This window comes from Hyperolius riggenbachi, chromosome 6 (assembly GCF_040937935.1).
Source record: "Hyperolius riggenbachi isolate aHypRig1 chromosome 6, aHypRig1.pri, whole genome shotgun sequence".
Classification (NCBI taxonomy): domain Eukaryota; kingdom Metazoa; phylum Chordata; class Amphibia; order Anura; family Hyperoliidae; genus Hyperolius; species Hyperolius riggenbachi.
The window spans coordinates 251,420,921-251,433,217 of NC_090651.1; the positions used below are offsets into that span (position 1 = coordinate 251,420,921).

The window sequence follows — 12,297 nt, forward strand, 5'->3', positions numbered from 1 at the left end:
ATAAAATAAGTGGTACTTACCGGGGGCTTCCTCCAGCCCCAAGCTCCCAGCATGTCCCTCGCCGCAGCTCTCCCCGCAGCTGTTCGCCGCAGCTCACTCCCGGTCCCCGGCAATGACGTCAGGTCTCCAGGTCGGCCTGTACTGCGCCTGCGCGAGCGGCGCTGTCAATCACCGCCACGTGTGCCGGATCCGCTCCGGCCCATGTGGCGGTGATTGACAGCGCCGCTCGTGCAGGTGCAGTACAGGCTGAACTGGAAGTCGGCCTGATGTCATCGCCGGGGACCAGGAGCGAGCTGCGGCGAACAGCTGCGGGGAGAGCTGCGGCGAGGGACATGCTGGGAGCTTGGGGCTGGAGGAAGCGCCCGGTAAGTACCACTTAGGCCAGTGGTTCCCAACCTTTTTGAAGTCGTGACACATCACGCCAAACACTCAGATATCCGTGACACATGACATATGTATAAATAGTATAGCTGCCTCAGTATAGGTAGTATAGCTGCCTCAGTGCAGGTAGTATAGCTGCCTCAGTGCAGGTAGTATAGCTGCCTCAGTGCAGGTAGTATAGCTGGCCCAGTGCAGGTAGTATAGCCGCCCCAGTGCAGGTAGTATAGCCGCCCCAGTGCAGGTAGTATAGCTGCCCCAGTGCAGGTAGTATAGCTGCCCCAGCGCAGGTAGTATAGCTGCCCCAGCGCAGGTAGTATAGCTGCCCCAGCGCAGGTAGTATAGCTGCCCCAGCGCAGGTAGTATAGCTGCCCCAGCGCAGGTAGTATAGCTGCCCCAGCGCAGGTAGTATAGCTGCCCCAGCGCAGGTAGTATAGCTGCCCCAGCGCAGGTAGTATAGCTGCCCCAGCGCAGGTAGTATAGCTGCCCCAGCGCAGGTAGTATAGCTGCCCCAGCGCAGGTAGTATAGCTGCCCCAGCGCAGGTAGTATAGCTGCCCCAGCGCAGGTAGTATAGCTGCCCCAGCGCAGGTAGTATAGCTGCCCCAGCGCAGGTAGTATAGCTGCCCCAGCGCAGGTAGTATAGCTGCCCCAGCGCAGGTAGTATAGCTGCCCCAGCGCAGGTAGTATAGCTGCCCCAGCGCAGGTAGTATAGCTGCCCCAGCGCAGGTAGTAAAGCTGCCCCAGCGCAGGTAGTAAAGCTGCCCCAGCGCAGGTAGTAAAGCTGCCCCAGCGCAGGTAGGACAGCTGCCCCAGCGCAGGTAGGACAGCTGCCCCAGCGCAGGTAGGACAGCTGCCCCAGCGCAGTGCCCCAGCGCAGGTAGGACAGCTGCCCCAGCGCAGGTAGGACAGCTGCCCCAGCGCAGGTAGAACAGCTGCCCCAGCGCAGGTAGGACAGCTGCCCCAGCGCAGGTAGGACAGCTGCCCCAGTGTAGGTATCGAATCTTCTGCTCTCCCAGCCACAGCACAGCTGCAGCAATGTGTCTACCACGCATATGCTGGCTGTAACACAGAGAGAGACACTTGGGAAGGATGCTGCCTTTTTGCAGGTGCAGGCACATGTCAGTCCTTTATGGTAAATCCGGTCCTCTCCTCCCTCTCCGCTACAAGTGTTTATCTCTGGCTCCCTCCTCGCTCTGGCCTCCGCCCTCGCTCTAAGTAGCTAGTGCAGTGCTACAAAAAATGGCCGACTATGTCCACAAATGCGGACGTCGGCGGCCATTTTCTTGTAGCACTGATCTACTGAGTGGCAGACAGAGCTAACAAGCAGCAGAGCAGGGGAACGCGGCGACACATTCCCGGTGCTGCCGCGACACATGAATGTGTCGCGGCTTACCGGTTGGGAACCACTGGCTTAGGCCCAGTGCATACCAAAACCTCTACTCCAAAAACCGCTAGCGTTTTGCGGATCTGCTAGATTTCAGAGTGATTCTTTCTAGGCATGTGTAGAGAGGTTTTCTAAACATGCCTAGCGGTTTTTGGAGCGTTTTTGTGTAGCAGATTTCATATATTGTTACAGTAAAGCTGCTACTGAACAGCTTCTGTAACAAAAACGCCTGGAAAACCGCTTTGATCTGGCGTTTTCAGAGCGGTTGTCCACTTTTCCTATACTTAACATTGAAGCAGAAACGCATCTGCAAACCGCAAAAATGCAGCAGGAGGCACGTTTGCGGTTTGCTAAAAAACTAAAACAGTCGGTGTGCACCATCCCATTGATACATTAGCCAAGCGTTTTCACTGGCGGATGCGGTTGGCGGATCGCTGCTAAAACCGCTCGGTGTGCACTGGGCCATATTTTATTTATTTTCCCTGATAACTCTTAAGCTTGAGGAGTTTACAACTTGGCCCTTAATGATGCTTTGACCAGCAACATCATCATTCTCATTCTACTCAGACTGCAAAGATGAAGTGCATTGACAAATGTTTCTGGAAGGGTTACAGCCTCAAGCTCTGAAAGCCTATGCAGCAGATTAAAACTGTTCAATAGGTACCAGATACTTAATATACTGGATGTCCACTGTTTAAGGAACATATATGTGGCTGAATGAGCCCTATACTGTACTTCACAGGCTTGGGAAAACATTTGGGCAATCCAGCGGGTTTTTGCTAATGTTTTAAATCTTTTTCTTAGGGCCTGTTTCCACTGCAATGAAATCCCTCAGGGAAACCCTTCCATAGGGTATAATGCTGCTGCTGTCTGAATCGCTTGCCTTACCAATTCGGACGTCATTGCAGCATTTTTTCATGTGGGAGGCAGCGAATTCTGTAGCCGTGCATGGCACGGCTTCTGGGATTCATCTGCGTATTGCAGACCAGAAAGTGCCGTCGTGCGTCTCGGCTAGTGGAAACAAGCCCTAAATCAAGAGAATCTGTTAACGTATGGGAGAACTCAAGGGAGTGTCTTTAGAATGGGCCTTCAGTTAAAGTGAGATTTAATTTTCTAATGTATACCTTTTCATTAGTTACTGTTCCTCAAAAGTTATTAATGGCACAAGTTTTAAACACACTTCCTCTGCAACAGTCTGAGTCACCTATTTTAGGAGGAAATGAGCTAGAGGCCTGCATCGAGTTGAGTACCCGTGGGTTACCTGAAATGCGGGTAGGGTTCAGCTACCCATTTTTATTTTAATCTGGTTACGGGTGAGGTGCGGGTAGTGGGTCTGCGGATGTGTGTCGGGTGCAGGTACCAGGTTCACTAGAAAGTGGGTAGTTGGCCTGCAAGTTGGTTAGTCAAGTTGGGTACCCAGGGGTCACATGAAATGCTGGTTGGGTTCGAGTACCCGTTTTGATTTAATAGGGGTGCAGGTAGTGGCGGTGCGGGTACCAGATTCACCGGAAAACGGGTTGCGGGTCAGGCATGGGTAGCGCGGGTGTGGGTTCGAAAAATTAGTTCCGCGCAGACCTCTAAAATGAGCTGAGTACACACACGCTGGACTAAACTCTGCAGAAATGGCGATAATGACCACCTTGGCCAAGAATCTAGCATGTACATGGGAGCCCTGCAAAGTCGCCTAAAGATCAGGCTAGGGATGAATCTGTACAGAATTTGGCTCCAAAATGTTGCCAAGGGGATTGGGTCTGGCTCTCTGAGGGTGACGGTCCTTCAAATGTGTACAAAGCTATAGAGAACCAGATAAAGACACAAGTACAATTGCACACAAAAGTTCTGAACTCTGCCTGGAGAAGCTACGTATGATTGTTCAGGTAACCATACACTATAAAGGTCAGTAGACATGAACTATGCGGGTTGCCTGTCCGGATCATGCTCAGTCCGGTGGGAAACGCTGCAGGTAACGAGCACTGTATACCTAAGCAACTTGTACTGTCTCTATGGAGATGGGAGGAGGGATGGCAGAGCAATGCATGAGGGAGCAGCTTCTGGTGAGAAGACCAAGTGGTGAACAGTGAGCTCAGGTTTTGCTGCTTGAAGGGGGACACCTGTACATACGCTAGATTCTAAGTCATGGTGGCCCCAGTTCCATCTAGGGTGCATGATGCTTGACCTCTCTTTTTTTCTTAATAAATTAGACTTTAGACTCCTAAGTCTATTAAAAAGTAGAAAAAAAATAAGTTCTAATTTTGTTGTTAAAACATTGTTCAGGAAAGGCCATTTTGTGGGAGATCAAGTGAGATTGAGTGAGTTCAGAAAAAGTGAAGCCACCGGCAAGAGTCGCACAAGCATGATGCTCCACATCTTGCAGCTACAATGGGGAAAACATCAGATCATACCTCTGCTAAGATCTAACCTAAAAGATCTGACCTAAAATCCAGTAGGGCACTTGGGCTAAAGATGGTAAATGATATTGGGTAGTTGTGGGTTGTAACCATATCTTATAAGTGTATGCCCAGCATTACCGGGCAAAGGTGTGGAATGACTTGTAATCATCCATTTAAACTCCCCGTGTTTATACAAAGTTGTCAGTAACACAAATGAGAAATATTCAAGGACTGCTCAATAGCTGATGTAACAATGCAGGGCATGGCAATAGGGGACAGTCTGTGACTGCGTCAGTGGCCAATGGACCTGAACACGTTACTATAGTGTTTATGATAAACCTCTGTGTAAGTGCTTTGAATAGTGGTAACCATTGGCAAACCATTCATACTCTGTCACTGGAAAGTCATTTTGGTGATCTGTATCATGATGTTATTGTACATACATTGCGGGGGGGTCAGAGTAAAATGTGCACAGGGACTTACTCTGTAGCCATGTCACAGTAGCAATAGAAAAAATATATATTCCAAACTTCCTGGAGTTTCTCTTTAAAGAATATTGTACATTTCTAAACGCTAGTGACAGAGAAGTGAATCCTGGCAAGCTGCTATGACTTGTGAACACATTACTTTTGGAATACTTCTGGATATTCTGGGTTATCTCTATGCAAAAACGACAATTTCCTTTTATAGAGCTAAACTTACTGAGCAGAGAAAACTGATGCATCCACTTGTCTCAGCCATTTTTTGGCTATATGACATATTCTTCTGCAAGGAATTCTGGGTACTGGCAGTAGTTAAGCAAGCAAGTTATAAATTCATTGCATAATAAGAGCGATGGAGGATGCAGAGGAGTCTTCCCTAATTACAGTCAATCTTACAATATAATGAGACTTGTAGTGGTGGAAGTTTATAGCTAATTTAGCTAATTTGGCATACAGTGCAAGTGACCATGTTTATGCCTTAATCATGATAAATATCTTGCGTCTCTCCATAATGTCCACAGTCATTCAGCATGGTCTATAATCCCAGAGGCTGATTACGGTGCTGGGATATGCAAAGTCTGCTGTCAGGACTGCCACGCTCTCTATCTCTTCTCAGCAGCCCCCATATTGCACGGTCATTTGCTAATTAACTAATGGGCGTGATAATTAAGCTGTGAGGTTCCTGCTTTACTCTAATGGACATGTTTAAGAAAATAAATTGGGCGTAATATTTTTTAAAACTATTATTTGGTGTTTAAGATTTAGCAATGATCCTACTCAGACTATTAAATTGCTATGAATAAGTCATCATTTAGTTAGAATGGGCTGAACTTGATAAATAATTATACCCTGAGTATGTAGATTCTCCTCCTGCACAGCTGACTTGTTTCCTTTAGAAAATAAAATTAAGTTGTTGCCCATTATTATCTCCACAACGCAACAAACACTAATACCACAATATCAGTCTGCACTTTTGTTATAAGTCTTTTTAGACTAACTTAATTTCAGTTTATTTGAAAACTGATCTAAAAATGTACAACCTGCACTGCAAACACCACAGCTTAAAATTAAAGAGCACCTCTGGTGATCCTCTGAGGATGTTATAACTACATGGCAAATTGCATAAGCTGTAAAGCCTGGCCTACACCTTTAAATTTGGTCAATCACTGACCAATTTTACCACCTCCACGCAGTATGAGAGCTTACCTACACAATCTGCTGATTGTATTCATAATCTGTTAGCCCTCATACTACACGGAGGTGGTAAAATTGGCCAATCATTGGACATTCAAAATTGAAGTTGTCTACCAGGCTTAAGTGAGACCAGAGCCCCGAATCAGCTGGGGGTTGGCACCATGGTCCTGCCCCCTTGACAAAAAGGCCCTGGCCCTTCTGCATCTCAATTGCTGTTGAAACAGGAAAGAATGAGGCCATTTTCTTCAAGTGGCATAGCTACTAATCGGCATCCAACTAAATGTTGGGCTCCAGTGACACGACATATTCAATTTGCTGTGAAGTCAGTAGATCGAGGATCAAGTCGTTTATAAGTGTCTTCAGATATGCGCTTGAAAGTGGAATTGAACATGCATTTTTTTTTCACTGACTTTTCTTGTCCAGAATGGGGCAATGAAAGTCTACAGGGGGCAAAGCTTATAAAATAAAATGCATACTTTACTACTAGGCTCTGCCACCTCTTCCCACTGTGGATGTGCATCCAAAAGGTTGTATCCTAACAACTTTCTGCTTCTTGATGATGCATGCGTGGCCTGCCCCCTCCTCTCATACTCACTTCCTGCTCTCCCATTGGTGTATAGGGTTTGGCAAACAAGCTGGAACAATCTAGCTGGCATACTAAGCTTTTCCCTTATGTTGGACTGAAGCTGGCATCATTGGGCATGAGTACATGCACAAATCAGTAGTAGACAATACACATAATGTCTGGAAAAATCTATTGCGGAATAACGTGTGTGTTTATTGCTGCTGCCTTAGCCAGGGAGTACACTAAAGCCTGTGCACTGTGTGCAGTTCCAAATTTGCATCCACATTCCCCTGTTGCCCCAGCGAGCAGTAATGGGGATGCTGATACAATTTTTTTGACATGGAGAAACAGCGATTTGGCCCTAGTTCAACAGGCCTTTATTTGATTCATGCACATTTTCCCCTTGTGATTTTAAATCTGACAGCTTTGTATGATTCCAATGCATGTTGCTGAAACCCAAAAAATCTCCAACAAATGCAGAAAATCATGTGCAGAAAAATGTGGAGCTCCATAATCCAGGAAAATGCCTGCAAAATCTCTAGGACAAGTGTGATCCCTACCTGTGTCTGTTATGGAGATGGACACGTGATTCATTGCTGTGATATAGCACCTGACTGAAATTGGCATTAGGGCCCTTTTACACTTAATCAGTTGCTCTCAGTTAAAACGAAAAGAAAATGTATTTTCAAAGTAATGCCCATGTTTTTCTATGGCACCTTTTACACTTAACGCGTTTTAACTGAAATCTTCTTCCCAATGCACTGCTATGGAAAAAACGCGTACTAACGCGTACCAACTAGAGTTGGGCCGAACCTCCGATTTTAGGTTCGCGAACCGGGTTCGCGAACTTTCGCGGAACGTTCGGTTCGCGTTAAAGTTCGCGAACCGCAATAGACTTCAATGGGGATGCGAACTTTGAAAAAAAAAAAATAATTATGCTGGCCACAAAAGTGATGGAAAAGATGTTTCAAGGGGTCTAACACCTGGAGGGGGGCATGCCGGAGTGGGATACACGCCAAAAGTCCCCGGGAAAAATCTGGATTTGACGCAAAGCAGCGTTTTAAGGGCAGAAATCACATTGAATGCTAAATGACAGGCCTAAAGTGCTTTAAAACATCTTGCATGTGTATACATCAATCAGGTAGTGTAATTAAGGTACTGCTTCACACTGACACACCAAACTCACCGTGTAACGCACCGCAAACAGCTGTTTGTGTAGTGACAGCAGTGCTGGACTGGTGCGCACCATGGCGAGAGTGCAGGTTTTGGTGGCTTTACAGCCCATATGGTCGGCCTGGCTGATGTAGCTGAATGACAGAACAGTGACTGTCCAGCTGATCAAATTTGGTCTGACCACAATGAAGCAACGACCTTATTATCTTTTGTGTGCCCCCCGAGACACTCATCTAGGCGCCGGTCATTGCTTCATTGTGATACGCAAGCCCCTTCACCATGGCAAGGTAATGATCACGAAAGGGAATGGGCGCATGTACATGCCTTTTCTTTTGTTGTTGCAGCTGCCCTCAGTGCAGCCAGAAAAATTAGGCAGTCATGTACACGCACCATAAAAATTATTACAGCGGCCGCTGCTAGCAGCGGCCTAAAAAATTCAGCAATCCGCCTGGAGTCCCGGACCCTGTTGGTGGTGGCGGAGAAGGTAGTGAAGCGGCCTGCAGGCAGACATGCTGTGTGGAGGGACTGGGAGCGACTTAGTCTTTTTGGGGCAGGCCAGGCAGCCAGTCACACGGCGTGCAGGCAGAGATGCTGTGTGTGCGGGGACTGACTTAGTCTTGGGGCGGGCAGCAGCCCTCCGGGATCCATGCCTCATTCATTTTGATAAAGGTGAGGTACTTAACACTTTTGTGACTTAGGCGACTTCTCTTCTCTGTGACAATGCCTCCAGCTGCGCTGAAGGTCCTTTCTGAGAGGACGCTTGCGGCAGGGCAGGAGAGAAGTTGGATGGCAAATTGGGACAGCTCTGGCCACAGGTCAAGCCTGCGCACCCAGTAGTTCAAGGGTTCCTCATCGCTGTTCACAGCAGTGTCTACATCCACACTTAAGGCCAGGTAGTCGGCTACCTGCCGGTCGAGGCGTTGGTGGAGGGTGGATCCGGAAGGGCTACGGCGAGGCGTTGGACTAAAGAACGTCCGCATGTCCGACATCACCATGAGATCGCTGGAGCGTCCTGTCTTTGACTGCGTGGACACGGGAGGAGGATTAGTGGCAGTGGTACCTTGCTGGCGTTGTGCTGTCACATCACCCTTAAAGGCATTGTAAAGCATAGTTGACAGCTGGTTCTGCATGTGCTGCATCCTTTCCACCTTCAGGTGAGTTGGTAACAGGTCCGCCACTTTGTGCCTGTACCGAGGGTCTAGTAGTGTGGCCACCCAGTACAGCTCATTCCCCTTGAGGTTTTTTATACGGGGGTCCCTCAACAGGCAGGACAGCATAAAAGACGACATCTGCACAAAGTCGGATCAAGTACCCTCCATCTCCTCTTGCTCTTCCTCAGTGACGTCACGTAAGTCAAACTCCTCCCCCCAGCCGCGAACAATACCACGGGAAGGTTGAGCAGCACAAGCCCCCTGCGACGCCTGCTGCGGTTGTTCTCCTGCCGCTGTCCCCTCCTCCTCCTCCTCCTCCTCCCCCAAAGAAACACCTTGCTCATCATCCTCTGAGTCTGACTCGTCTTCTGCACATGACCTCTCTTCTTCCTCCTCCTCCCCCCTCTGTGCTGCCGCAGGTGTTGAGGAAACAGCTGGGTCTGATGAAAATTGGTCCCATGCCTGTTCCTGCCGTAACGGTTCCTGGTCACGCTTATTCGCAGCTTCATCCGCCACTCTACGCACAGCACGCTCCAAGAAGTACGCGTAGGGAATTAAGTCGCTGATGGTGCCCTCACTGCGGCTCACCAGGTTGGTCACCTCCTCAAACGGCCGCATGAGCCTGCATGCATTTTTCATCAGTGTCCAGTTGTCAGGCCAGAACATCCCCATCTTCCCAGACTGTTTCGTTCTACTCCAGTTGTAGAGGTACTGGGTGACGGCTTTCTTCTGTTCTAGCAGGCGGGAGAACATGAGCAGGGTCGAGTTCCAGCGACTGGGGCTATCGCAAATGAGGCGTCTCACCGGCATGTTGTTTTTACGCTGAATTTCTGCAAATCGTGCCATGGCTGTGTAAGAGCGCCTCAAATGCCCACAGAACTTCCTGGCCTGCTTCAGGACATCCGCTAAGCCAGGGTACTTTGCCACAAATCTTTGAACCACTAGATTCATGACATGTGCCATGCAGGGTATGTGTGTCAGCTTCCCCATATGCAAAGCGGCAAGCAGATTGCTGCCGTTGTCGCACACCACGTTGCCTATCTCCAGGTGGTGCGGGGTCAGCCATTCATCCACCTGTTTTTTAACCACCTGGGCGGTATGGACGAGCTCAGCTCGTCCATCACCACCGGAGGCTGCCGCTCAGGCCCTGCTGGGCCGATTTGCGCCAAATAAAGAGCAGCACACGCAGCCGGCACTTTGCCAGCCGCGTGTGCTGCCCGATCGCCGCCGCTCTGCGGCGATTCGCCACGAGCAGCGGCGAAAGAGGGTCCCCCCAGCCGCCTGAGCCCTGCGCAGCCGGAACAAAAAGTTCCGGCCAGCGCTAAGGGCTGGATCGGAGGCGTCTGACGTCAGGACGTCGGCTGACGTCCATGACGTCACTCCGCTCGTCGCTATGGTGACGGTGTAAGCAAAACAAGGAAGGCCGCTCATTGCGGCCTTCCTTGTTTATTCTGGGCGCCGGAGGCGATCGGAAGAACGCCTCCGGAGCGCCCTCTAGTGGGCTTTCATGCAGCCAACTTTCAGTTGGCTGCATGAAATAGTTTTTTTTTAATTTAAAAAAAACCCTCCCGCAGCCTCCCTGGCGATCTTATCAGAACGCCAGGGTGGTTAAGAGCAGCCAGGAGAGCTGCTCCAGTGTGACTCTCCGCTTTGAGACAAGCCATGTCTAAGATGGCGTGACACCGTCGTACCTGGCATGCAGCATAGGCCCTGCGGAGCTGGGGCTGTGTAGCTGGAGAGGAGAACTGCCACTCAGCCAAGGAGGAGGAGGAGGACAGCGAAGAGCATGTAGCAGGAGGAGAGGAGGTGGCAGGAGGCCTGCCTGCAAGCCGTGGAGGTGTCACAATTTGGTCCGCCGCTTTCTGCTTGCCATCGTTCACCACCAGGTTCACCCAATGGGCTGTGTAGGTAATGTAGCGGCCCTGCCCGTGCTTGGCAGACCAGCCATCCGTGGTCAGGTGTACCCTTGACCCAACGCTCTTCGCAAGAGATGACACCACTTGCCTCTCAACTTCACGGTGCAGTTGGGGTATGGCCTTTCTCGAAAAATAAGTGCGGCCTGGCATCTTCCACTGCGGTGTTCCGATGGCCACAAATTTACGGAAGGCCTCAGAGTCCACCAGCCGGTATGGTAACAGCTGGCGAGCTAACAGTTCCGCCACGCCAGCTGTCAGACGCCGGGCAAGGGGGTGACTGGCCAAAAGTGGCTTCTTCCGCTAAAACATTTCCTTCACGGACACCTGACTGCTGCTGTGGGCAGAGGAGCAGGAAGTGCTCAAGGGCAGAGGCGGAGTGGAGGAGGCTGCCTGTGAAGGTGCAAGGGAGAAAGCGGCAGAAGCAGATGATGCACCTGAAGTTGGAAGAGGAGAAGGAGGGTGACTTTTCTTTTGTGTGCTGCTGCTGCTTTTGCTCAGGTGGCCATCCCATTGCTGTTTGTGCCTTTTCTCCAGGTGCCTTCGTAAGGCACTTGTCCCTACGTGAGTGTTGGCCTTTCCACGGCTCAATTTTTGTTGGCAGAGCGAACAGATGGCTTTGGTCCGATCTGAGGCACACACATTAAAAAATTTCCACACCGCTGAGCCACCCTGGGATGTGGGCACTATGGGGACCTCAGCAGCTGATGCTGAAGGGCAAGTTGGCTGGCTGTACATAGGTGGCGATACATGGTGCCGGACACTGCCACCAGCTGTTTCTGACGAAGAGCTGCCCCAGCTTCTTTCAGCAACTTCTCTCCTCCTACTACTCTCTGACTCCCCCTCTGAACTGTCCCCCTCTTCATCTCCTCTATTGGGAACATACCGAGGATCCCTATTACCGTCATCATCGTAGTCATCCTGCCCAGCTTCGCTTGCCTCAGACAAATCCAAACTTGCACCATCAGTAGGTCCTTCATCCTCCTGACACGTTACATCCATAGTGTTGCCGCGTAACTCAGACATATTAGCTGGTGAAAATTCATCTGGCTGTAACAACAATGGCTGTGCATCAGTGATTTCAACACTAAATAATTCTTGCGAAGTGTCAAATGCAGCGGAAGTGGTGCTAGTAGTAGCGCTGGTGGCTGAGCAAGATAAGGTGTTCTGTGTCGCTAAATACTCAACCACGTCCTGACAATCTTGGGAGGTGATGGGACGTGCCTTCTTCCGAGCACTGTACTGTGGGCCAGGTCCACACGAAATTACATTTACACGACCTCGCGCAGCAGGGCCGGTTCTAGACAGGCACATATGAGGGGGCAGACAGAAATTTGCAGGGGGCACAAAAAAAACCCCTGGGCGTGGTCATGCAGCAGACCATGGGCGTGGTCATGGGTGGGGCCAAATATACATGAACTTAGCAGCGTTGTAACCTAAAGATAAAGGGCCTGCCCAGAAAAATGTTGGGTGGAGCCTCCTATCCTTTAATTAGATTATTTACTATTAGTATAGGCATAGAGTAAAAATGCATACACACGTTCAATTTTGATTGGCCAATCACTGACCAATTGTACCACCCCCATCTAGTATGAGGGCCAACAGACTTTAAATACTATGAACAGAGCTGAGCTCTCATAATACCTAGAAGAGTAAAATTGGCCAA

The 12,297-nt window shown here is 49.7% G+C and overlaps 1 protein-coding gene across 14 annotated transcripts in view; it reads left to right on the top strand.

Annotated features, from left to right (window-relative positions):
* The window catches only part of PLCH2 (phospholipase C eta 2), a 1,280,386-nt gene that overhangs the window by 971,526 nt on the left and 296,563 nt on the right, over positions 1–12,297 (top strand). The gene's annotated exons all lie outside the window — the stretch shown is intronic.